Source organism: Macrotis lagotis, chromosome 7, assembly GCF_037893015.1.
Source record: "Macrotis lagotis isolate mMagLag1 chromosome 7, bilby.v1.9.chrom.fasta, whole genome shotgun sequence".
Classification (NCBI taxonomy): domain Eukaryota; kingdom Metazoa; phylum Chordata; class Mammalia; order Peramelemorphia; family Peramelidae; genus Macrotis; species Macrotis lagotis.
Window position 1 is genome coordinate 179,559,969 of NC_133664.1, and position 24,117 is coordinate 179,584,085.

General features: G+C 33.0%; 1 non-coding gene across 1 annotated transcript; it reads right to left on the reverse strand.

The window, feature by feature from the left end:
• Positions 1-1,476: 1,476 nt before the first annotated feature.
• On the reverse strand, positions 1,477-1,580 carry LOC141494636 (U6 spliceosomal RNA). Its single transcript, XR_012470526.1, has one exon. It is a non-coding gene; the product is annotated as a U6 spliceosomal RNA (small nuclear RNA).
• Between the last annotated feature and the right edge of the window lie 22,537 nt (positions 1,581-24,117).

Below are 24,117 nucleotides of genomic sequence, written 5' to 3' on the forward strand. Positions count from 1 at the left end.
ACCCTGTTTGCCAAATCTGTAAAATGAGTTAGAGAAGGAAACAGAAATCCACTCCAGTATCTTTGCCAAGAAAACTCTAAATGGGGTCACAAAAAGATGGATGAAACAACCAACTAACATCAAGCAATACAAGCCCCATATTTTATAAATAAGTAAATTGAGAGCTAGAAAGGTTAAGTCACTTACCCATAGTTGAACAGTTCATTTATGGTTGGAATAACTTAAAAACACACATCTTCTGAAACGTATTTGTTTTTCTATTCCATCAGATTTTCTTTTCTAAGAAATAAGAGATATTTCTGCAGGGATTTTTATGGCTCCCTTCCCCATCCTATATTTCCCCTTAGAAGAACTATTCTAGAAACACCATGCTTTTTTTTCTCAAGGCTACATTATGTAAGATTACAGTGAAAATATTAGGATTTAGACTAGTAGCCTTTATTAATGAGAGATGGTAAAAATGTATTTTCCTGTAGACTTGCATCTGATTTAGAAGACTTTAAGATAAAAATGAAAAAAAGGAGAAAATTATTCACATATATCCCCAAACTATATTACACATGCTAGTACATAATGGAAAAAATATTATTAAGAAAAACCAGTCATTTAGAGAATTATTGAAGAAGAATAGACAAAGGTTTAGATATACATAATAACCAAGTCAAACTAGATATTTTAATATATTGAAGTAAGTTTGACCTCAAACTATCACCAAAGAAAAATAGTTTGGAAGTTGTTGCATAAAAAATGATATCCAACATAAATTTTGAGTGACTAGAGCTATGTTTTCACCTAATAAGATGGTATTTGGTGGGATGGGGACATAAATTTAGAGTCATAGGGGTGGTGTGTGGGTTCAAGACCTATTTTTCAAAAGAATAAAATAGTAGAAGTTTGGTGGGCTAATAAACTCCTAAAGAAGACCCAGAAACTTTATTGGACTATAAACTCGATGCGAATTTAAAAAATGATATGGTGTCAAATAGCATCATAGGCTATATTGAAAGAAAAAAAAAGACTAAAATAAAATTTATTGTGCTTTCTTTGACCACATCTTGATTACGGTGTCCAGCTTTGGGTCCAACATTTTACAAAGGATTTTCAAATTTGAATTTATTCACAGGAGAGCAGTCAAAATAATAAGCAATCTAGAGGTCATGCTGTATAAACAGCAAGAGTAACTAGAGATTCTTAACTAGGAGACATAGAGAAGAAAGACTATAACTGCGAGTTATTGTCTTTAAATACTCTAAAAACAATCAGATGTTAGAAGATTTAGATTTGTTGTGGAACAACTAAGAACAATGACTAAGTGATACAAACTAGGGGGTTTGGGCTTGACATATGCAATAATTATCTAATGTGGAAAGATATAAAAAATGAAATTGATGCCTCATTAAATATTTCTCTATCTCATGAGTCCTTCAAATGGAGAAAGGTTACATATTATACAGATTATTATTTTTCAGGGGCTTGAAAAATATGGAACGTTTCATGAATTTGCATGTCATCCTTGCGCAGGGGCCATGCAAATCTTTGTATTCTTCCAATTTTAGTATAGGTTCTGCCAAAGCAAGCACAACAGATAATTTTTTTATCAGCTACAAGTTGGATTAGATGACTTTCTAACGCTGGGAATGGAAGACCTTATTCTATTCTATATTGAGCTATTAATTGAACTGAATTGCCATGAAGGTGCAGAAAAACTGTTCAACTGTAAGAACATTATTAAAATGCTTTTCCTAACCACTTCCAAATCAATTACTTTAAAGGCTTCCAAATGACCCAAATGTATGTAGCCCTAACATTTAAAATACTACATTCTTCCTCTAGGTAGCACAATGGTTAAGGTTCTGGACTTTGAATCAATAGGACCCAAATTCAAATCCTGTCTTAAACATTTACTAGTAGGATCCTGGGTAAGATATATAATGTTTCCTTATTTTTAAATAGGAATTATAGGACCTCTCCTACATGGTTGTCTTAAGTATCAAATGAGATAATATATGTAGAAAGGTTTGGAAAATGTTAACTTTTAGGGAACAAATTCTTGCCTCTTACTGAACATTTTGGGATGGTAACATCCTACCAAAGCATGGCTATAAAATTGAAATTGGTATAAACTTTAATTAAAACTAGTTCTAGAAGCTGTGACATTTTCCTCCTATATTATAACCTCTTTACAAATTAGGAAGAAGAACTGGAAAACATTATCACAATCAAATGAGATCTCATCATCTGTTGAAAAGGTAATTTTCTTCATGAATTTTTCTTATTAATCATGAGGTTACCAATAAGTATATGGCATCCCAACTCTTATAAAGGAATTCTTTAATCAAATATAGTCTTGTTCTAATTCCAAAATATTTTTTACCACTTTATTTTGTGTGTGAATAACTATGTAAAAGAGATATCAATGGAATACTCTTCCTAGTAGTTGAACAGTTGATTAATAATGTGTCTCTTTTGTGCCAGGTACTGTTTTAAACACTGCTAGTAGTTACATTCTCAACATGCTTTATTTAAAATGAAACCATTAATCTTTAAACATTTGTAAAATCGTTCAGTTTTATGATTCTCCCAGTTACTTTTCAATTTAATGAAAATTCAGTCTCCTAAACATCTTACCCATGTGCTTTATTGGACTTTCTGTAGTGTTGGCCACCAACATTTTATCTGTGTATCTTAATTCAGGTTGGGTAAAGATTTCTACAAGTATGCTGAGGTAAAAATGCAAAAATGAATGTTGTTTAAAAAATGGAGGGAATCAGATCTGAAGTCAGAAAAGCTAGATTTGCACTCTGATCCTGTAATTTAATAGTTCTGTCTCCTTGTGCAAGTTTCATAAAATTTCTGAGTCTCTGGTAATAAAGATATCTTCCAGTTCAACTTCTAAGGCCCCATCATCTCAAGTAAATATCAATTGCCTATCCAAACAATATACAGCTATTTTAATTGCATTCATTGACTGTCAATTGCTTCATAATGTAAATTTATATGGCAAGGTATGGTGAATTTCAAAAGGTTATAGATTTAGGACTGGAAGGGACCTCATAGATCATTGAGTCCTTACCATGTTTTGAAGATGAGGAATCTGAGGCAGAGAAAGATTAAAAGACTTGCCCCAAGTCAGAGAGTTGTTAAGTGTTCAAAGAGAGATTTGATTCACATTTTCCATATTCCAAATTCAGTGCTCTATTTTCCAATGATGCTTCTATTAGAGTTTTAAAAAATAACATGAAATAAGTGAAACATTTAAAACCAACTTATTTGGCTTGAGAGTTAGAAAATAATTTAATTTCTCATGATTTTGCTAATACATTTTCCCCTGCCTGACCTTTGTTCCAAATTTATATGATAGACTAGTTTAATTTTGCAATTTGAGGTCAATGTTTGTCTGCTTCCTTCTTAAGTTTTGTTGGACAAAGCCCAACTTCAGATCCAATTTTATAAGAATTTATAAGAAGGAAAAAAAGAGGAAAAATATTTTTCAAGTAGTTTTAATTAGACCCCAGGGTAAAGATCATACAATTTTGAAACTGTTTTGTTTTGACAAATTCCAAAGTGCTACACACATTAGGGAAAAATAAGAGTTTGCTCTAACATAAATTGTTTAATGTGAACATTGGGGCTAAATCTAAATTTTCCCAAGCATTTGGGTTTGTTTAAACATTTTAACATGGTTTGGTGTCAGTAAATAGGAAAAAAAACACTTTAATGTTGTGGGTGGGAATCTCTATCCATCTTTCTTTGTGAAAGTTCCAAAGGCTACTGAAATAAAAATATTCATTTATCAAAGGGGAATATTGCGATAAGCTTCCAAAGACATTATGTGCTGGTGTGAAAGAATGGAACAGGCACAGAGATCAACAATGTGGGAGAAAAGAACAAGTCTTCCTTTCTTTGGCTTTGTAAGAGTTCCAGGGACCCATTTTAAATCTTTTTTTTTAAAGTTCAGGGTGGTCTCTGTTTCTATGACCATTTTTCTTTTTCCTCTAAATCAACAAAAGAATATAACAAACTTTAAATGCTGTTGGTAGTGCTGAGCTTGCTTAATTTGATAGTTTTCATTTCATGCCTTTTGAACTGCATCATGCTGTTTTTACCTGCATTTAAGGTTAAAACATAATCAACTATAATCAGCAGAGCAAAATATATTATACCTATAATTATATTCTGTAATTATAAATCATGGAACTATAACAATGTTAGATGACAATAATAATTTTATAAAATTAAATGATGATTTCATATGTTTAAGAGAAAGATGGAGACAAAAAAGATAGGTTCAGAAGAAGGATAGACCAGAGGGCAAGAGAGAGAAAGTCACAGACAGAAAGCCATAGATACAGAGCCAGAGAGAATCAGAGACAGAGACAAAAAAATAGGAGGAGGAAGGGTGGAAAAAGTGAGAGTGGGAGAGAGAGAGAGAGAGAGAGAGAGAGAGAGAGAGAGAGAGAGAGAGAGAGAGAGAGGAGAGCTGGTAGGAGGAAAAAGGAAAAAAGGAATAGAAGGAGAGAGGAGAAGAAAAAAGAGAAGGACAAGGAGAAGGAGAAGGATGATGATGATAGTTGCATGAAATAGAAGCTCCTACTAAAACCTATTTTAAAACAGTTGCAACTTTAAGACTTCAATGTCTAGCTATACTGAAATATTAAATGAGTTGCCTAGAATTGCAGAGATAGCATTTATAAAAATTATTCAACTTCCTCACTCGAAGTTTCTATTCACTATGCCACACTATGTCTTAAAGGGGCGCAAGTACATACATACTAACATACATACATGTACATATATATAGATATGAAATATACTTTAAGACTAAAAATTAAAATTAAAACTCTCACCCCATATGAGTACTGCCAATATTCTTTTTGTATTTCTTCTTATTCTTAAAGGATTGTTGTTGAACTTCCAAAATAATGTGAACAATTGTCTCATTTTTTTCTTTAGCAAAGGCTCAAAAGAAAGAAGTTAGCTTTATGATGTACTACATAAAGGCATCATAACCCAACTGAACTAGTTCATTGCTGTATACCTATAGTGAGTAATATGTTTTAGACAGTAGGATATCCTCTATGACAATTGTGTTTAAATTAAGCTTCAGAAATTTAACGATGAGCAATTTAAGTACTTTCTCTTTAAGTTCCCATCATTTCTTATAAACTATAAAGTATAGTACCATAAACCAAACATATGTTCTAGAGATCTAATTGTACATTCCCCAGCTGGGAATTCTTTGGGAAGCCTTACTGTCAAAAGGTAGAGATATAAATTGTCTTAGCTTTGTTTGAATTCATTAGCACTCATAGTGGTTGTTATAATCAAGTAGATATAAAAGTGTGTCCAGTGTTTAAGAATTCCATTTGGTCCTGGATTGGCTCTTCTGGTGCTTCCTCTTAGACCTGTTTAATTTGAATTTTGTTAGCTATTTTGATGATTGGATCACTAATGCTAAGTAAAAATATAATAGATTGTAATGAAAGAAGAATATTACCACTTCCACCTACTCCCTTTTTTTCATTCATGCTAATTTGACCCATTTCTTAAGGAGTCATATTGACAGGTATTGTAGAAATAGCTACCTTGGGTAGATGATGGGCAAAGACTATTTTTTCTTCCTTATTTAGTTCCTTATTCTTTCTTCCTTATTTAATCTGATGTGTCATACTTTAAGAGTCATGGATACATACTGATTTACAACTGTTTACAATATAATTTAGCAGAAAATATATTGAATTTGGAAACAAAGTACCCAGCTCTCCCTTACCTATGTGACTTTGGGAGAGGTTCAGATTTTCTGGATCACAGTTTCCTTACCCATAAAATGAGGCTGCTGATATAGGTATCTTCTACTGCTCTCTCTCTCTCTCTCTCTCTCTCTCTCTCTCTCTCTCTCTCTCTCCACATATTCAATTTTATTATTCCAAGAGATCTCAAATTTGAAATAATATGTCTGACTAGACTATCTCCTAAATTATTTTGCAATTTAACAAATTGAACCTTCAATAGGATAGTAAGTGTATATTTATAACCATTCTTGACCTATATCAAAATAGATATATCATGCATAGAATGTAATAATTAGACATGGCCTGTTAAGCCATGCAATCTAATCCTTAAATGAAGGTGAACATATATATATATATATATATATATATATATATATATATATATATATATATATATGTATATATATGTATATATATATACATGTATATATATATTCCTTAAAAAATTTAAAAGATCACTCAAAAGATCATATATACAATATATATAATATATATATATGTATATATATATATGAGGGTGAGATGTTTAGGATTCTGCTTATCCAATTCAATCCAACTCAACAATACTCTCTTAAGTGTCTACCAATTATGTGCCAAATCTACTAAGTTCAGAATCAGTAACAACAAAAATTTCTCCTTAATTTTAAAGAAGTTTAATTTTGGAGGTCACGGAGAAGGAGTTCAATGGTAATTAAAAATTAGCATTCATCATTATTACTACTTTACTAATTCTATTAAATATCACATAAGGAAGGAAGTGTGATACATTGGAAAGAGATATCAGCTCTATTTCCTGTATTGCATGTACTTTTTCTTCACTTTGAGGACTTTGGAAATTGCTAGCTGCTCTATTAATCAATTTACCCATCTGCAGAATTAGAAGGTCTCTACATTGAATGTAGTGAGGATGAATAAAGAAATGAATAAAGCATAGCTATATTAAAACTATATCCTGATTATATGAAAACATTCAGAATATTTCTATCAGTCAAACAGAAGTAATTTCAAATTCCTTTGACACAAATTGACCTCTGAGGTTATTGATGAAGAAAAATGGCTCATATTTCCTGAAAATTTATGACATTTAGCTGTTCTGTGTGATTTGTAATCTCAGTATAATTTAATAAACTTCAGACTTTAGTCCAACCAAATTTTGAAATAAATTCATATAATTAACAAAATACTTACATCTAAAGTTTTCATGTACAGTAGATCTGAAAAGTAGATCATGAAGTAAAATTTTATCCATTTTAATGATTTGGGTATGATTACTTTAAAGCAAGGACACAGGGCTGACCTGTTTGGCACAAGAAATGGGAAGGAGGGGTTGCTGAAAGACTAGAGCCAGGGAGCCAGGAATTAGGACAGATGCTGTTTTTGTCTGGGCTGCCACCAACCTTGCCAGTGCTTGTGAGCCTCTCACAAATCATGCAAATTTCAGGGTCTTTATGATGCCACCTTTGATTCATGCGGCCAGTGTGAGGGGAAACACATACACACACACACACACACACACACACACACACACAAACACAGACACGTACACATGCCCACAGGAACACATATAAAAATGCATACACCAGAGAGATTTGGCAAGGTCTCTATGGGTAACAAGTCAAGTGAAAAGAGTTTAAAACTGCTCTCACCCCACTGGACTGATGATACAATAGGGGAAGTTCTGCTTTAATTTCTACTGCCAATTAAGTAGAGTAAGGGAAATGTATGGTCTAAGGCCTATTCCATTTTAGAAACTTACATTTTCTCTCAAAAGACATTTATCTCTTTAACTACTCTACTTCTTACCAATCTCCACATCTTCAATTTCTAAAGTATAATGATATAGAATTATAGAGTTATTAAATTGGAAGGTTAACCTATACACACACACACACACACACACACACACACACACACACACACACACACACACATATATATACATATATATATATATATATATGATAATAGACTGAGAACAGAATAGGATTTTAGAAATCATATAAGGAATCCAACACCTTTTATAGTAATGAAAACTATGGCCCAGAGAAATGAACTAATTTGTCAGATTATATGGGTGCTCAGTTTCAGAGTATGGGTTTGAACTTAGCCTCTTTAATATCCTAATCAGAACTTATCCCACTATAACTTTGGAGTTGTCCATTGCTTTCAGCCAATGTAGAATTGTCTTTTATATCATTATTGGAATGCTACTTCTGATCTTCGAATATCTCAAGAGATGGCTGATGTAGCACTGAATTATTTTTCTTTCTTCGTTCTTATTTTGAGGTCAAAAAGTGCCCCCTTCAACTATCATCCTTTGATTCTGTTTCCATCACCTATAGCAACATGTCTCAATATAATCTCTTTTCCATGGGATAGGACTGCCAAATGTTTTATAATAGCTATTAGTATTCTGCTAATAATCAAGTCTCTATGGTAAATCTAGGGCAAATTCTCGTTTCTTCAACAATACCTGAACACTAACTTTCTGAGTTTCCCTCCTCTGGAATGTCTGACACCCTATACTATTAAGATAATTGACAAAGAACATTCATTTATCTGCGTCACCTCAATATCTAACCTTATGAAAGATTTTATATTTATATATCTTCTCCTTACTTCCTTTGTATTTTAAATATTGTTCATTTATATTTTTAAAGAAAAAGGTATACAAATGGAGGAAGAAGCATAGAGGAGAAGCATCAGATGAAATTCTTGCTTATCTGAAAAGGATAAAGAAAGAATAAATATACATATGCATGCAAAGAGTATGATGTAGAAATAAATCAACCCCCACAAAGAAAAAAATGGAAAGGGATAAAGAAAATATTACAATGTAGCTCATGAAAATTATCTCCTCCAAACATCATTTTATAAGCAAGGAACCTACATCTTAAAGAATAATAAGGAGCTTTAGCACATAGTTGCATAAATTTCCTAAGAAATTCTAGAAATATAATTCAGATCTCTGAACTTCTAAACCTCTTTTTAATATTAGAAGGAAAAAAACAGAATCAGACATTGTGACTTTAGATTTGAGCTATTTCAAGCTTGTTTATCTTACAATGTTAGTTTGCCTGTTTCTGTTCACTTTGTTCTGCATCAATCCATATTATCTAGAATGTCAAATTTTCTTACAATACAAATGTATGTGTGTATATGTGTGTTTATCTAAATAATTTATTCAGGAGACATTCCTTAGATTTTTAGAGGTTTTTTAAATCTTTTTTTTCCTTTTAAATCCTTTTCCTTCAGGATAAAAAACAATGTTTTGGTTTCAACTATTCTCTCCCAAGAATTATTCTCCTTTGTAATATTTCTCTCATCACTTTCCATTTTTTTCTTGGTCTGTCTCTTTGTATAGCTATATCCACCTTTTCTTTGTCCTTTTCAGATAAGAGGGAATTTCATCTGATGCTTACTTCTCTCTTATATTTCTTCCTCCATTTGTATACTCTTGTTTTTCTGGATCTCAATAAGGAGAAATAACAAGATTCATGCATTTCTTACATAGCATTGTTATTTCTTTTCTTGGGTCTCCCTTCTCTTTCCTCTCAGACTAAAACCAAATGAATCCCAGTTCCTTCCCATTTCTTATTTAACTCCTAAATTTTTGAGGGGACATTTATCTTTCCTACCTATTAGAATGTTAATGATGCAAACTCTTTTCATTTATCTTATAAATTCACCTTTTAGGTTTCTTACAACTCTTATGATTGTATTTCAAAGTCCTCTGGATTTGTTTTTAGTAGAAATTGTTCAATGTCCTATATTACACTAAAGTTCTTCTTCCTATACAATTATATTGACTTTTGCATGGTGTATTAGTCTTGGTTGTAAGTCTGTATCTTTTTTCCTTTAATAAAATTGCATTCCAAAATCTGTTTTCATTGTGGTAGAAGCTGCCAGGTTTTGTTTTATATTGTGTTTACTTAATATTTCGACTGATTATTTCTGGATACCTGGAATACTTTTTCTGTGATACAGGAACTCTGGAATTGAGCTATAGTACAAATTGGATTGTGATTGTGTTTGTGTGTGTTTGTGTGTGTGTATTTCCTTTGGGAGGTGTCGGTGAATTTGTTCTGCCTTCACTTTCTCCTTCTGATTGATAAGGGAAGTTTTTATTTATGATTTCTTGAAATAGTGTTCAAAAATTTTTTTAAACCATGATTTTCTGAGAGTCTGATGCTTCTTAAATCATCTCTGCTTTATCTGTTATTCAGGGTAGTTGTTCAATATAAAATACGTCTTATAGTTTTATAATTTCTTAGCCTTTTGTGTTATAATGTGTTATAATATTTTTACTAATACATCAAGTTATTTTTGTTTTGTTCACTCTAGTTTTCAAAGATGCATACTTAAGTAAAGTTTCCTTCTAACTTTTACTTTCCTTCCAATTCTCTCCTTTAGAGTAAATTTATAGATAGAAAAATAAATAGCTAGATAGATTCTTTATAGGTATTCATTAAGTCCTTATTAAACAATAAATATTTTAACACCCATTCCTACCAAAAGCAATAGAGAATGTAGGAATAAATGGATTGTTACTTAGAATCATTAGCAGTATCTATCTGAAATCATCAGCAAGTATTATATGCAATAAGCATAAGTTAGAAGCATTCCCAATAAGATCAGGGGTGAAACAAGGATGCCCATGATCACTACTACTGTTCAATATTGTGTTAGAAATATTAGATTCAGAAATAAGAGAAGAAAAAGAAATTGACGGAATTAGAATCTGGAAAGAAACAAAATTCTCACTCTTTTCAGATGACATGATGGTGTCCCTAGATAATCCTAAAAAAAAATCACCCCCAAAATTACTAGACATAATTAACAACTTTAGCAAAGTCACAGGATACAAAATAAACCCTCATAAATCCTCAGCATTTCTATATATTACAAGTTAGCAGCAAGATCTAGAAAGAGTAAGCCCATTCAAAGTAACTTCAGACAATATAAAATATTTGGGAGTCTACTGGCCAAGGCAGACTCAGAAACTCTGAAAACAACTACAAAACACTTCTCACACAAATAAAATCATATTTAAATAACTGGGCAAATAACAGCTGCTCATGGATAGGCCGAGCTAATATAATAAAAATGGCAATTCTACTTAAATTAAACTAATTGTTTAGTGCTCTACCAATCAAAATTCAAAACAAATTACTTTAATGAATTAGAAAATTGTAAGTAAATTCGTATGGAAAAAATAAACAATTTCCAGGGATTTAATGAAAAAAAGTGCAAAAGAAGGTGACTTAGCCCTAACATATCTAAAATTGTATTATAAAGCATCAGTCATCAAAACTATCCCGTACTGGTATTGGTTAAGGGATAGAGTGGTAGGGCCGGTTAGGTGGTGCAGTAGATAGAGTACCAGCCCTGGAGTCAGGAGTACCTGAGTTCAAATATGACCTCAGACACTTAATAATGACCTAGCTGTATGTCCTTGGGCAAGCCACTTAACCTCATTTGCCTTGCAAAAAAACCAGAAAAAAAAAAAGAAAAAAGAAATAGAGTGGTGGATCAGTGGATTAGATTAGGTGCAAAAGAGATAGGAAATGATTACAATAACCTGCTGTTTTTATAAACCAAAAGAGTATAGCTTCTGGGATAAAAATTTTCTCTTTGATAAAAACTGTTGGGAAAATTGGAAGTTAGTATGGAAGAAACTTGGATTAGACCAATATCTCACAACCTATACCAAAAGAAGATTAGAGTAGGTACAAGATTTAGACATAAAAGACAATTATGGGGCGGCTAGGTGGCACAGTGGATAAAGCACCAGCCCTGGAGTCAGGAGTACCTGGGTTCAAATCTGGTCTCAGACACTTAATAATTACCTAGCTGTGTGGCCTTGGGCAAGCCACTTAACCCCATTTACCTTGCAAAAACTAAAAAAAAAAAAAAAAAAAAAAAAAAAAGAATTATTATGAGTGAACTAGGAGAACAAGGAATAGTTTACCTGTCAGATCTATGGAAAGGGAAGCAATTTATGACCAAAGAAGAGATGGAGAATATCATTAAACACAAACTAGATATTTGATTAGATTAAATTAAAATGCTTTTGCACAACAAAACCACTATAGCCAAAAGATCAAAAGAAATGTAGCAAATTGGGAAATGATTTTTACAACTAGTATTTCTGATAAAGGACGCATTTCTAAAATATATTAAAGAACTGAATCAAATTTATAAAAAAAAAAGGCATTCCCCAATTGACAAATGGTCAAAGGACATGCAGAGACAATTTACAGATGAGGAAATCCATAGTCATGTGAAAAATTGCTCTAAATCATTACTGATTAGGGAAATTCAAATTAAAGCACCTCTGAGGTACCACCTCACACCTCTCAGACTGGCCAATAGGACCAGAAAAGACAATGATCAATGATGGAAGGGACTTGGGAAATCTGGGACACTAATAAATTGTTGGTGGAGCTGTGAACTCATTTAACCTTTCTGGAGAGCAGTTTGGAATTATGCCCGAAGGGCAATAAAAATGTGCAAATCCTTTGATCCAGCAATACCACTACTGGGTCTATAACCTGAAGAGATAATGAAAAAGGATTACAAATATCACTTGTACAAAAATATTCATAGCAGTCCTGTTTGTGGTGGCAAAGAATTGGAAATTGAATGAATGTCCATCATTTGGGGTACATTTATGTTATGGAAAATCACTGTTCTTTTAGAAACGAGGAGGGATGGGAATTCAGAGAAACCTAGAAAGATTTGCATGAACTGAGCAAGATGAGCAGAACCAGAAGAACACTGTATCCCCTAACAGCATCATGGGGTTGATGATCAGTCTTAATGGACTTGCTCATTTCATTACAACAGTCAGGGACAATTTTAGGGTGTCTGAGATGGAGAATACCATCTGTATCTAAAGAAAGAATTGTGAAGTTTAACCAAAGACCAATGACTATTACCTTTAATTTTAAAAAGTTATCTCATTATGTAATTTTGTTATGTCTTCTAGTTTTTTTTTTCTTAAGGATATGATTTCTCTCTCAATACATTCAATTTTGATCAATGTATAGCATGGAAACAATGTAAAGACTATCAGATTACTTTCTGTGGGGATTGGGGGGAGAGAAGCAAGATTGGGGGGAATTGTAAAATTAAAAAAACAACAAAAATATTTTAAAATAAATAAATATTTTACCTTAAATTTCTATTTACATATATTATGTAGTTACTTTTTCCTTCCTTTGGTAGATTTCTAGAACTACAGTAATTTATAATGCTAGTTCATATCTTCTTTGGTTTTATCTTCTCTCTAGCCTTTGTTAGTTCCTGAATTGGGGCTTTGAACCTGACCCAGGTTTTATCCTTACAAAACTTTTGAATGTAACCTCTGTTCAGTTTCACTTTTGGATCTTCAAGATTCTTATGCTGACCTCAACCTCCTGCAATTAGTTTCCGTTTATTTTTGAGACCCAAAGTGCTTCATACTTAGAATCCTCTCTGGATAATTGAACTATTATATTATCTGAAAGCCCCTAAGCTCCAAGGCTATATCTGGCTATATGCAACTATGCTATAACTTTCCAATTCTTCCAAGATTCCTTTCCTGTGGTCCTCTAAAAAATTTGGGGCTCTTCTCAAGGGGCTCTTCAGTTTTGTAGCCACCAGACAGACCCTTGCTCTGACCTTGCTCTGGACAATTTGGAAGGCTTTAGGCTTCTTTACTTATGCCTGGTCTGACTTTTATGGTGAATAATTCCTTTTTCTATTACCTATTGATTTCTGGATGTTTTGTTGAGCAGTTCTGGAACAGAAGAAATCATTTAATGTAGTTTCTTATTAGAGTTTGTGATTATTCTTTGGTCTGCTGTGATTTTTTTTTTTTTTTGCTTAAGTATGGGTATGTTTGAATTTTCTACCTCCCTTCAGTCATCTTTCTTAATGCCATCTATGTATATGGCCTGGTTTGCTACTAATGAAGTTCTGGTCTTTTTGTGGCCCACAAAAGAGAGGTTATGAGTAGAAGACATTTATTCTTGACTTAATTTCCCTTTATCTTCACTACTTATGGTGATAGATGAAAGTAAACAGATCATTTTTCTGCCTGTATAATTATCTAATATTTCTTACAGAGATGTTACTATATTTTATTGATTTTTCTTGGGCATGTTTAGCTGAAGCTCCAGACTGAGAACTTGAACACATACATTTTTCAAAGTCTTTCCTCCACTACTAAATTTAATGTTGGAGAAATCTGCCTCTATGGATCCTGCCTCCATTTCTTGTCATGCATCTTCCTGAACACATTCTTTATAACACTTCTTCAGAGCAATTCCACATCAGATTATGCTTTGTCAATCTAATGCATGACCATTGAAGGATCTATGATTTGAATTCTTTATGATATCCCATGACATATAACTATTTAAAACCACTGGAAAAACATGAAGCAAAAGGGGGAATGTGTATATGTAAAATCTCCTTGCATATCCATGTGCATTTACAAATTATATATTCACACATACATAAATATGACATGCATGTGTACATACATACAATTAATATACCCATATTTGTAAATGATATCTGTGTGCAGACTCATATATATCAATATACATATTCACACATATACAAATAATGCTAAATTAAATTGAATCAATACTATCATATAATAGCTTTAAAAAGTGAATGTGACCTTAGACTATATTAAGGGAGGACAAATCCTGGGACTGGGAGATACTATTCCTACCAGCAGATCTTATGGTACATTTTGGGTTTAGTTCTGAGGTAAAACATATTAGAGATAATTAAAAATGCCCAGAAGATTATACCATATGTGAATGATTTGGAAGAACAAAGAAATGAACTGAGAATACTTTATTTACATATTTGAAAAACTGTCATGTGGAAGAAATATTAGATTTTAAATGTTTTTCCCCAGAAGATAGAAGTATGGACAAAGAGTAATAGTTACAGAGTGTCAAATTTTATTATAAGGAAAAAATTCCTAAAATTTAGAACATCAGAGATATCTAAATGATTAGCACTATCTCAAAGTGGAATGAGTATCCTTGGTTTCTCCTTTCACCTGAACATCAAGAAAAGACTAAAGAACCATTTGTTATTTATGTAATAAAGATGATTTTTGAGTTTGTCCATGTCAGTTATTTGGTCAATAAACATTTATTAAGTGCCTAGTGTAACAAAAATCATAAAATATTTCTTTTCCTTACCCACCCCCCAAAAAAAGTGAAAAAGCATATATATATATACAATTGTTAGTAAAATGCCCTTTGGATCTCTGGATCTCTTCTTCTATCTTATCTTTAGAACACAGATCTTGGGAAAGCTACATAAAACACCCACTGGGGTATAATTAGAGTGTCAACAGATTAATTAAAATCATTTTTACAGAAGCTCTCCCTCAGGATTGGATTTTCTCCCTTCCTCTATCTATTTCCCCATTTTATGCCTATGAATCCAATGACCTAATGCTGCAGAGAAGAACATTGATGTGAATGTTGGGAAGTTATCTAGAGCATCTGAATTTTGAAGGTGGCAACAGTGATGAAACGTGTAGTTTCTATTAAATAAAGCAAAATGAAAGAAATGTTCACATGTATTTCTGATAAATGATGACTATTTCCATAGGCAGACTGACACTGCTAACTAATTTCATTTAGAGGGGTGAGCTCTCTTCAATTCTGATTGCCAGGGAGAAAATTATGCAGGAGAAAACCAGGTCCCAGAATAATTTTAACCAAAAACAATTATCCATGAAATTCACTTTTAAAATGTTAAATTTTGTTAATTAACATATTCTGGATCATTTGGACTTTACTTGCTTTAGATATTTAGTAAAATGTCTGTTATGTTATTAAATAAAAAAAAGTATTGAGGGAATAGAGTTTATTTAATCTTAAGTACATTCAGGCTTTTATTTTTTACTAGATAATAAACTAATGATTACATGCTTATAAAGTAAATTCTTTGAAGGTTATACAAATAGTTCTTGACTTAAAAAAGTGTTAAAAGTACTTTGGAATTACTAAACAGTTTATGTCCTTTGATACAAAGATCCCATTACTGATGACATACCCTAATAGGGAAGGTAAAAACCAAAATTGGAGACCCATAAAAAACAAAATTTTTACAACAGCACATTTGAAGTAGCAAATAAATGAAAAACAGAGTGAGTATACTTTGTTTGAGGAACAGTTGACTAACTATAGTACTTGAAATTATAAGATTATTTTTTTCTTTATAAAAAGGAAGAATAGAAAGAATTCAGAGCAACATGAGATTTTTATAAATTGAAGAAGAGTAAATAAAACAAAACCCACTGAGCAGTATACAAAATGACAAGACTAACATAAATTTTAAAAAAAATTAAAAGGTAACAGAATTCAAATTAAATCTTATGACTCATTTTGACTCCTGATGTCCCAAGAGAACAGACATTTCTTCCTCCTGGAAGATAAGAGCAAAATTGTCATATGTGGTCATTGGAACAGTTTATTATGCTTAAATTTTTTTTCTATTGTGAGAGACTTTATAGGGGTAAGGGCAAAGTGGAGATCTCACAATTACATAAAAACAAACTATTTTCAAAAAAGAGAAAGTTGAAAGTTGTTAGAAAAAATAATGTTGCTAGTTTTATCTCCTCCCTCTAACAAATAAAACAAAAGCATTCATCAAATAGTAGAGATTTGAGAGGATTATCCATCTTCTCTATCATTTTGCTCTGAGAAAGTAACTGAAAGGTGGACAAGCTCTACCTTTGTCCATTTCTTGTACTTTTTTGCCTAATTGTCAATTTTAGCCTTTAACAGCAGCATCTGGGAAAATCAACTCACCTTAAACAATTATTGTAGCAGGCCTTTGGAAAGTACCTTTCATATCAGACAGTAAATTGTAAATGTTGATTATTATTCTTATAAAATATAAATATTTCATTAATTGAAGGAAATATAAGCCACTGGTTCACTCAGCCTGAGTATGTGGTAATGACAGTGAAAATGACCGATAGTGCTTTAGATAAAATAGAATTTTATAAATCATGGGGCACTTAGTAAAATATGTTATAAACTAAAATTCAGAGGACTCAAAATTATGTTTTCTTGACATTTGGGCTGTATTTTTGGAGGAAATTTGAGCAAGTAGCTATTTGCTTTTGGGATGAAGAATTAAAAATATGAAAGAAAAGTTCATTGATAAGGCTCTATAATATTAGGAAGAAAAGATCAGTGAAAAACTTATACAAACTAACTCCCCTAAGACATCTTTTATCTATATAACATATGCCTAGGTTTATAGATTTTTTATGAAAAATGCTTTAGTATTTGTGAAATTTGGGGCTATTTATTTGGCTTACATATAAAACCTACCTATTTATGAAACATTCTTAGAGGGAATATACCAAAAGAACATTGTCTCTTGACAAATAATTTTAAAGGAAAAATAGGAGAAAAAATACATTATAGAATAATCTTGTTTTGCTAGGTATATTTCCTCTTGAAAAGAAAATATATTACTGTAGTTTAATGTATATCTTAGTTCACTTCACTGAATGATACTGTAGCTTTCTTTGACAACATTCTTTAAATCAAATTTTAACTGTTTACAGTTTTTCTCACTTGAAATCTCAGTAACAAGTCTTTTATGGGGATAGGAGAGAAGGGTTTTGGCATAAATGCTATTTTAAAATGAACATTTTATTTATGCTGTTTTTATTGAACCTAGGAAAGGTTGGAAGTGTTGAAAACTATTCAGGACCTTATGCCATCTGCCCTTATTTCATATGTTCCCTCATATGAGTTGGAACAAAGGAGTGGGCTGGATGGAATTAAAGAATGTATATAAAAAAAGAAAGTAGTGATCAAACGCTACTGATAAGGGAAGCCAGTGTGCTCCTGGGTGATGTGTGTATTCAACTCCAGGCTGACTCCTCTTATGCTAATACAGCCAATTTCCTCTTTTATTTCATTTCTGGAGCCTGAATCTGTGATCTCTGATAAGGTTCCCAAGGATACCGCCTTCACTCACAAATGGGTAGGTAGAGGGGGGAGTGGGTGATGGAGATGTGTAACTCCTAGAGAGCACTAGTGGATGAATAATTTAATGCTCCACCCGGAGATTTGAGGCAAAACAGAGAGATAAGAGACACCAGAGGGTCTTCTCTGTTTATTCAGAGCTTCATCTTCCAATGACAGCTGACCTCCAAGGTCAAGGGCATGATGGGAAATGGAACCAACAGTGGGAAAAGGTACTGCATCCCAGAAGGAAGTAATGATTTACTTTGTGTCAAATGAAAAATTGATCTTTTTTATTCCTTAAGTACTTTTTTTTCAACCATTGAAAAAACTATGATGAAGAACCTTTGCATAAAATGCATGGTGTTTGTTTCCATGAAATAGATACTTTCCCAGGAGTTCTTTTTTAAGAACTTTAGTCAACCATTTCAATATTGTAATTATTTTAAATTTATTATAAACTTAATATGATACATCAATAAAACCACCTGGACATTCTTTGAAACTATATTCAAACTAATGAATTACAATGCAAAGATCATGGCAAGTGTCTAGCCACTCTTAAACATCAATCAAGATTCTTTTTTCCATTTATTCCTCTTATATAGTGTTACTTAGAATACATTTTTCCCTTTGTGGTATTCCAAGCAGGTCTTTTCATATTTCTTTACATATTTCAATCTTCTTTATTTAATCTTAAATACTTCCTAGTACTTCATTGCATTAATGTCCCATATATTATTTTGCCCCTTTGTTGGATATTTAAGTTGCTTCCAGTTTTTTGCAATTGCAATCAATGCTATAATTCTTAAGGAAAACTGGAATAGTCACAATCATAGATAAAATAGCAGCAAGTGGACATGGTTCAAGACACAAAAAGACCAACCTAAACTCTGTATAGGTTGATGGAAATGTAGACCTATTTAACTTCTCCTTGGTAAATGAAATATTTTTCTTGACTGCATTCATTTCTACAAGTCCCAAAGCCTTTTAATATATAGGCTACCCTACATGTATAATATAGTTCCTTTCATATGGGACTTCTGAGTTTTTAAATCATTAAATACTTCTAGATCCTTTTATGGTACAATACAATCATAGATTTAAGTAAAGCAAATCTGTGTATTCTTATTCATTCCCTACTAAATTTCTTGAGTCTAATAATTCTTTGCAGTTCAGAAAAATCCATAGTCATTAGTCTTGGTTAGAGTCATGTTGTTAGTTTTAGGATCTTACAAATTCTGACAGTAAGACATGTTCTTAGAACTGCCCTGTTCCCCATTATCAAAACCTTCTGCTCAGTCCCGTCTTATTTGTTTCAATATAATACAACCATGACCTCTACAGAGAGAGAGGCAATGTCAAATGTTTCTCAGGGCTGGTTTACATTTCCCTCATAGTCTTAAACTGCTGTTTCTGCTTTCCTCTGTTTGAATGTTGCCCATGTTTTCATTCCTGAGCAATCATACCTTTTATCTTTTTTAGATAAACATGAAAACATACTAAGGTCACTGCCCGGTGAGAGGTAAGATGTGCGTGACTGCCACCCAGGCTTACCAAGTCTGGTCTTTTCCTTTTCTTCTACATTTTTTTTTTACCTTGACAAACACTTATCCAAGGTTTCAGTGAAGTGAGGACAAGCTATAAGCATGATTCATAAGCCTGCCACATGGAGTGCCCGTACAGGTTGTTCTCCAGAAGGCCCATTAGGTTGGCGCCAGTCTGCTCAGAGTTTTTGAATGCACTTTGCCCACATTTCTTTTAAAAATTTTTTTCATAGTTCTTTTTTAATTTGGCTGAAACCAATGGGAGTAATATTTTATTAATTCCTGGGTGCATTTTATACATTTTTCCCCTACAGAGATTTAAAGGACAATTGCAGCAATTGATCTTGGCTTGACCTTTCAGTCTGGTCACAAAAAGAAAATAGTTTCCCTCAATGGGGAGGGAAAGGGTTTTGAAATTAGAATGATGAGTTCATAATTAAAGCTGTTAATAAGAGTAATCTTGCTAGAACAGGGTATTTTTTTTTTTTGGTTTTTGCAAGGCAAATGGGGTTAAGTGGATTGCCCAAGGCCATACAGCTAGGTAATTATTAAGTGTCTGAAACTGGATTTGAACCCAGGTACTCCTGACTTCAGGGCCAGTGCTCTATCCACTGCACCACCTAGCTGCCCTAGAACAGCATATGTTTTGATGATGTCAGTAGTTCAGGAATCCATTATCAGTTTAATTTTCTGATGTTTCCTAGAACTTAGTAGGTCCATAATAAATGCTTGTCGATTGACTGATTGGTTAAATTCATAGGTACCTAGAGGTTATGTGATTGCCCATTGTCACAAAGTCAATATTAGTCAGAGGTAAGAAATAAATTCTGAAATATAAATAATATCCCAAAAATATTCACAAGATATGATTATCCTGCACTGATATGGGGAATTTGATTGTCTGAATATTCAGAGGGATGTTCCTTTCTCCAAAGCTGTTATTATTGCTCTATTCAGGTCCTCTTGATTTGAAAATTAATGATTCCTAAAAAAAAATATCCAAAAAATAAATGATGGAATTATTGACACCCATCAAATACTGACCTAAAACTATAGTTGAAATATGCTATTATTAGTATTCATGTGACTAAATTTGATTCTCCACACTACCTCTGTAGAAACTAGACTATTAAATACATTCTCATTAATTTAATTAACAAATATTAAAATAAATGCTATTAAAACTAAAATTATTACTGAATTAAAAATACATATCTAGCGGCGGCTAGGTGGCACAGTGGATAGAGCACTGGCCCTGGAGTGAGGAGTACCTGAGTTCAAATTCGGACTCAGACACTTAATAATTACCTAGCTGTGTGGCCTTGGGCAAGCCACTTAACCCCATTGCCTTGCAAAAACTAAAAATAGATATCTAAACCTACTCTGAACTTTTAAAATATTTTATATTTCATATGTAAAATACTTAGGAAGCTCACTTTTATATTCCCAGTGAAATTATGCCCAAATTTATAGACTGAGCTAAATGTTATTTGAAATAATCATACGATCACCTTACTTTGTATTTGAGAAGAAAATGAGAAGTAGGAGGAAAAGAGAAGGAAAAGGAGGAGGAAGAGAATAAGAACAAGATGATGAAGAAGACAAGTAAGAAAAAGATGAAGACAAAGAAGATAAAGAAGGAGATGCTGAAGATGATGATGAGGAATACAAGTAGGAGGAAGAAGAAGGTATAAGAGAAGGAGAAAGAGGAGAAGAAAAGGAGGAGGAGAGCTCCAACTTATCTCTGTAGACTGCTTTACCTTTTATCTGACATACTCTGTGTACTAACCACACTTCCCTGTTATTTCCTACATTTAATATTCAATTTCTCACCACTATGCTTTTGCAAAAGTTTTCTCCTATGCTTGGAGTGTTGGTCTGTTTCACTCCTTTTTCCTTTGATTTCTCATCTTAAGGGCAATCTTCTCCAACAAGAACTCATGATCATTTTTGCCATTGTTGTTCTCAGAACCAAAATTACTTTGCATGTTCTTTGCATATACATTTGTCTTTCTTCTCTGTGTCTATTGTTTTCCCCAGGGAAATGTAAGTCCGTATCTCTAAGGACCAAAATACACCACAGTGGATTTCTAATAAATGCTTATTTTGATCCAAAGGTAGCTAAATGACACAGTGGTTAAAATATCAGTCCTGAAGTCAGGAGGACCTGAATTCTGATCTGTCCTCAGATACTTACTAGCTGTGTGATCTTGGGCAACTCACTTAACCCTAATTGCCCTGCATCCAGAGTTACCTCTAGTAACTGTGATTCATATCTGACCATTGGACCCAGATGGCTCTGGAAGAGAAAGTGAGGCTGTTGACAGCACAGCCTCCCTTACTCAAATCCAATTCATGTGCTTGTCATGGCATCACTACCCTGAAGTCATGATCATTTTTGAAAAAAGGACAAACATTATTATTATTACTATTATTATTATCATCATTATTATTATTATGAAATTAATAAAATGAATTGAATTGGAGTATAACTTTTAAGATCCTTATGATAATGCAGTTTTAAATAGCTATTATAGTCTCATTTGTGATTACATTCATATAAATAATAACAATTATTTTTATTATTGAATTTTTCATCAGCATTTTCTTTGGTTTGATTATAGAGGATAATTATTTTAGATTTGAAAGGGACTTCAAAGATCAGTCAGTTCTTTTGGTTAGAGTGCCCAGAATGGAAGAATCCTCTTCCTGAACTTAAGTCTGGTCCCCTATACTTGCTAGCTATGTGACTCTGGACAAGTAACATAACTGTCTGCTTTATTTGGTGAATACAGATATAGAAACCTATAGGAAAGAAATAACTTGCCAAAGATCTTCAATAATCAGAGCAAAGATTCCAACTCAAGTCTACTAACTATAAATCTCTTTCTACCATAGTCCATTTATTGCATCCTCAAATATATAAGATCATTGCATGGAGAATGACCTTAAAGGTCATCTAGGCACCTCTTTATTTTACAGATGAAGAAAATGAGGCCCAGAGAGGTTGATTAACTTGCTCAAGATCACACTAGCAAATCTGTGATTTGAACTTGGATCTTTTTACTCCAAACACAGTGTTCTCTCTATTCCACCACATGTTGTTCAGTCATGTCCAACTCTAAGTAACTCCATTTGAGTTTTCCTTGGCAAAGGAGAAGTGCCTTGTTATTTCCTTCTCCAGATCATTTTACAGATTGGAAAATGGAGGCAAATAGAGTTTAAGACCAGGTACTTTATTCACTGTACCACCTAGCTACCTTATTGCATCATATAGCCTAGCTGTGAGCTGCTCTGCATTGATTAAAGTATTTTCATTTGCTCATTGTGACCAATAGAACTTGAATTCTGACTGCAATTTTGAAGTACTTTCAAATATATTCAATATTCAGAAGAGGTTACCAGTATTTTTAGCCTAAGGAACTGTATTCTAATTTCTCCCTACTGCAGAGAACAATGACTTCCCCCACCCCCTATAACTGTGGAGTAGAATAGATATATGGGGTTCCTCTTTTCTCCTTTTTGCTGCAGGCAAAGGCGAAAAGTATATTGTCATTTAAAATGACTACTAACTTAACTAAATTTGATTTATTTGCCTTGAAGCAAGTCTCTTCCCCTCTCCTGTCCTCAGTTTCCTCCTCTACAAAATGAGGAGATTGACTAGATGGCCTCCAAGGTCCTTTCCAGCTTAATTCATGACCATTTCCTTATTTAAATAGTACCTTTAAGGAATTACAAGCCATGAGTACTATTTCAATTCCTCTCCTTGTGGAAACTACAAAAATACTTAGATGCAATTTCATTTTCTCTGAGCTCCCAAGATCCATCTAAAACCATGACACTAAAATCACCCTCTGTATTCAAAATTCTCCTATTGCAATAGTTTCATTTAGATTACAATAATGATGATAATAATTAGTGTTTATGTAGCTCTTTATGATGAGTGAAAAACTATAAATTCTACCTTATTTGAGTCCCATGACTTTATTGTTCAGTACCCATTTTACAGATGAGAAAATTGAAGCTGACACTGTGCTACCCCCAGTTTCCCACATTTCATTCCACCTTCACCCAGGTGGCAAGAAAAGTCTAAGGAATTTATCCAACTAGTACTTTAAACAACTAAATCAGTTTCACTCATATTTTCTTAAAAAAGTAGGTAAGCCTACTTACACCTTGCTTGAACTCAGAAAGGCATTTTGTTTTCTTCAGTATTAAATAAAACTGTGATTTAATGCTGACATCATTTGATTTCATTTTTGTTTCCCCTACCTCTGAATATTCAATTACCAATTTGTATTTTATATCACAAACTTGGAGTATACTGGAACATGCTAGAGATATGTGGAAGGCATAAGGGAAAGAAAAGAGGGGGACAGGAGGAGGGAGGATCAAGGGAGAGGAAGGATTGGAGGAGGGAGAGACAAAGAAAGGGGGGCAGAGATGAGAGGGAGGAGGAAGTAGAAAGGGGTAGGGTAAGGGAGAAGGAGAAAAGGGAAAGGGGAGAAGAAGAAAAGGGGAGCAATGCAAGGGAGAAACAAAAGAAAGGGGCCAGAGAGAGAGAGAGAGAGAGAGAGAGAGAGAGAGAGAGAGAGAGGAAAAGAAAAGGGGGGAGCTAAGAGAACCAGAGTTAGTTCTAGCCTCAGTTAGTGTTGCTCAAGTCTCAAGAGTTCTAATAAATATTATCATCATATTTGGCAGTTATATCATGGAATTCTGGCGGTTTAGATGATATAAGTTACTAGAATGAAATTCAAACAAGTTAAG